Here is a 4,695-nt window from a genome sequence, read left to right on the forward strand (position 1 = left end):
TCCAGGTCCACCCATGTTGTTGCAAAAGGTAAGACTTCCTTCTTTTTCATGGCCCCATAGTATTCCATTGTATATATGTACCACTGCTTTTTAATCCACTCGTCCACTGATGGACACTTGGGCTGTTTCCAGATCTTTGCTATTGTGAACAATGGTGCCATAAATATGATGGTGCATTTATATGTTTGAATCAGTGATATGGTGTTCTTGGGATATATTCCTAAATGTGGGATGGCTGGGTCAAAAGGCAGTTTGATTTTTAATTTTTTGAGGAATCCCCATACTGTTTTCTACAGTGGCTGCACCAGTCTGCATTCCTACCAGCAGTGCAGGAGGGTTCCCTTTTCTCCTAGTTTTTTTCTTGTCTGGGAAGCTCTTTTTCTTTTTCCTTTTTGTAATTTTGCTGAAGTGAGAAGTGGGGAGGCAGAGAGAGACTCCCACATGCGCCTGACTGGGATCCATCCGGCATACCCATCAGGGGGCAATGCTCTGCCCATCTGGGGTGTTGCTCCAATGCAACCAGAGCCATTCTAGTGCCTGAGGTGGAGGCCATGGAGCCATCTTTGGCACCCGTGCCAACTTTGCTCCAATGGAATCTTCGCTGTGGGAGGGGAAGAGAGAGACAGAGAAGAAGGAGAGGGAGAAGAGTGGAGAAGCAGATGGATGCCTCTCCTGTGTGCCCTGATCAGGAATCGAACCTGGGACTTTCACATGCTGGGCTGATGCTCTACCACTGAGCCAACTGGCCAGGGCCTAGGGAAGCTCTTATGTCTCTTTTGATTCTAAATGATGGTCTTGCTAGGTAGGATAGTCTTGGTTGTATGTTTTTTCTTTTTATCACTTTAAATATTTTGTGTCATTCTCTTCTGATATGTGAAGTTTGTTGAAAAATCAGCTGATAGTCTTATGGGAGTTCCCTTGTAGGTAATTAACTGCTTTTCTCTTGCTGCTTTTAAATCTCTCTTTGTATTTAACCTTTGGCATTTTAACCATGATGTATCTTGGTGTGGGTCTTTTGGGTTCATCTTGTTTTAGACTCTGTGCTTACTGGACTTTTATGACTATTTTCTTTGCCAAGTTAGAGAAATTTTCTTCAAATAGGTTATTATTTCTTCAAATAGTTTCTCAATCCCTTGCTCTCTCATTTCTCTTTCTTGTACTCATATGATGTAAATATTGGTGAGTTTAGTATTGTCCTAAACTATCCTCATTTTATTTTTATAGTTTTTCTTTTTGCTGTTCTGATCGAGTGTTCTCTGGTACCATTTCTTTCAAATCACTGATTCAATCCTCTTCCATTTAATATGCTGTTGATTTTCTCTAGTGTATTCTTTAGTTCAGTTATTGTATTTTTTATTTTTGACTATTTTCTTTTTAGGGTTTCTATGGGTTTATTATTTTTTTTCTTTGGATATTATCTCTTTGTTGATGTTCTTGCTGATTTTATCTATTCTTATCCTAAACTTATTAAGCAGTTCTATTTATAATCAGTGTTTTGAACTCTGTACTTGGTAGATTGTTTGCCTCCATTCTGTTTAGTTCTTTTTCTGGCATTTTGTTACATTATTTCATGTGGGACATGTTTCTTTTTCTCTTCATTTTGGCTGCCTCTGTGTTTGTTTTGTTTTTAAGTAGCTCTGCTACATCTAGTATTTGCAGGGTAGCTTATGTAGTTGGGCTCAGTGGAGTAGGTTTCCTGAGTTGGATACTCAAGAAGTGTCCCTTGTATGTGTGCCTTATTTTTGTGGCTCAGCCTTGATTCCTCTTGGCATGTCAGCTAGTGCTGTTGACCCTCAGGTTGTCTGTCTGTCAGGACCAGTCAAGAGCATGGTATGTGAGCTGCTTGCTGAAGCTGACCCCACAGAGTGGGATTTGCCCCAGCAGGGCTCTGTTTCCTGCAGAGACCACTCTTTAGGTTTTCCATCTGTGGAGCTTATTGGGTGGTACTCTATTGTCTCAGGCCAGCCAGTGGCTGGTTTGGTTCTGGGGCCTCTTGCCAGAGACTATTGTGCAAGCTAAGGTTGCACAATATGCTGCCTATGCCTGGCCTGGGGCTCCTTTGTAGGAGCTACAAATGAGCCACAGTAGCTGACGTTGCTTGGCTCAGAGACTTTGGGGGAAGCCACTCTGTGAACTGGGGCCAGCTTCCACTGTTAGGCCTGCAGTTGCTCAGCAAGCAGCACAGAGCATGCTGCCACCTGCCTGTGGCTTGCAGAACTTTGAGGATTTTAGGAAAATCTGTGGCATGTGCTGTGGTTGGCTGCCTGTGAGGAATAGTCACTGAATGAGCCTCTCAGGTGGTACACGAGTTATATGGGGCAGGGTCTCATGGAGCCACCATAGTGGGGCTTGCAGAGTTTGCCAGATTAATGCAGAATCTGACTTAGTGTCCACCTGTACCTGCAGGCTGTGGGGGATGAGAGCTCAACATAAGAACAATGGTGCCCCCTCCAGCCCTGACCCCAAAGCCACATACTTTCAGTTTCTCTGGATCTGTCCCAGTGCCTCACAAGCTGCTTTCCCTTTCCTGAGGTTCAGGTGAGTGTTTGTGAGCGAGTGTCTATGCTTGGACCCTTTAAGGTAACACTGGGTTTCCAGCAGCCCTCTGTATAACCTGGTCAGAATCCCTACTGATTTTCACAGCCAGATGTGGGGTCACCTCTTCCCAGAACTGGAGCTTGGTGCTGGGGAGCCTGGTGTGGGGCTAGGACCCTTTGCTCCTCAGAGGGGACCTCCACAGCTGAGATGTCTTCCCTAATTCTTAACTGCCACACGTGAGTGTACAACCAATGCGTTTCTTGTCTCTGCTTCTCTTCTCAAAAGTCTTGATGTGACTTTTTCTTTATAATATTAGTTATAGGAGTTCTGCTAAGCTATATTTCAGGTGGCTCTGCAAGGGTGATACTTGTATAACATAGTTGTAATTTTGATGTAATCATGGAAAGAAGCAAGCACAGTGTTTACCTACTCTGCCATCTTGACCGGAAGTCTAGATAATCCAAGTTCTTAATCATATAGTTTGTTAATCAATTTTCATGGAAGACATTCTTCACATAATTATTTGCTTTCTATTTTAATTTCATTTCCTTTCATTATTTTATAATTTATTTTGAAATAGTTTCAAATTTACAAACAAGTTAAAAACAGTGAAAAGAACTTTCACAGTCCTTTTCCTCAGATTTCTTAGCTGCTTGCATTTCATCATATTTGTACTTTCTCTGGGTTTGTGTGCCCATTATCATGAGTCTTTCTTTTTTTAACATTTGGTAGTAAGACACAGACATGATGTATATGCTCTATCTGTATCTATACTCCAGTGTTTCCCTGGAACAGGGAAACTCTCCTATGCAACTTCCATCCAACCCTCCATAAAAGGAAATCAGTCTTGATGGATACAGTAACAATATTCAGTCTACATACGCATTTACATTTTACCAACTTTCACAACAATGTTTCCTTTTCCTGTCTGGTCTGAATTCTGGAGCAAAATTTTATAGAGGGCCTTGGAAATAGAAACTTTGAGTCCTTCCTGGAATGTATAAAATTATCCTTCATGTACCTTCACACTGGATTGGTGGTTTAGGTACAGAAGTCTTTTCCTTCAAAAGTCTGAAGCACTGAACCACTGACTTCTGTACACAATATTGCTGATGGAATCCTAATGCCATTCTAATACATATACTTTTGTTATTTAGTAAGGTGGTTTTGTTTATTTGATTGTTTCTGGATTTTTTAAAGCTTTTTCTCTTAGTTTTTGGTCATCAGAAATTTCATTGATACCCATTTTTCTTAACACTTAGGTGTTTTTATTCATCCTGAAATCTCAACATTTTCTACAGGACAGGGATTTTTTTTTTCACTAAAAGAAAAATTGATCTCTCCATTGCCTCTGTTTTCTTACAATGGAAATTCTGTTAGATGCTTGGTCCCCTAGATAGATCTTCCATTTGTGTTTTTCTTTTTTTCCAACTATAACCACAAAAACTTGGAAACATGCAGAAAAATGAATGTACACAAAATATGTACATCTTAATGATTTTCCACAAAGCAAATTCCTGTGTAACCTTTGCCCAAATTAAGAAATTTTAAACAAGATCAAGTATCATCTCTACCACGAGGCCGTAGGTTCGATCCCTGGTCAGGACACGTACGAGAAGCAATCATTACTAGTGCACAGTTAGATGAAAGAACTAAGGGGAACAATGAGTTGCTTCTTCTCTCTTCTCTCTTTCTCACATCAAGAGGAATTTTTTTAAATTTTTAAATAAGAATCATGAAACATTGCCAGTACTCCAGAGGCCATTCTTGCCCCCTTCCCTTTCCTAATCACATCCCTCTATGAAGGGAATCATCATCCATCCTTTCTATGATAGTTTTTTTTAATTTCTTTATGGTTTTGTCACCCACGAAAGGAGTCTTGCTGCACCCTTAAGATAAAAAACAAGAGATGAGGTGAAACAGATGTCAAAGAAGGGGTTTACTGAAACCAGTGGAGGGAAAGGGGAAAGGAAGAGAGAGAACTTGATGCCTCAAGGGAGTAGACAATGATAAAGGATATGGCTCCTTAAGCCTGACCAGGCAGTGGCGCAGTGGATAGAGCGTCGGACTGGGATGCAGAGGACCCAGGTTCGAAACCCTGAAATTGCTGGCTTGAGCGCGGGCTCATAAATATGACCTCATGGTCGCTGGCTTGAG

This window comes from Saccopteryx bilineata, chromosome 9 (assembly GCF_036850765.1).
Source record: "Saccopteryx bilineata isolate mSacBil1 chromosome 9, mSacBil1_pri_phased_curated, whole genome shotgun sequence".
Taxonomy (NCBI): domain Eukaryota; kingdom Metazoa; phylum Chordata; class Mammalia; order Chiroptera; family Emballonuridae; genus Saccopteryx; species Saccopteryx bilineata.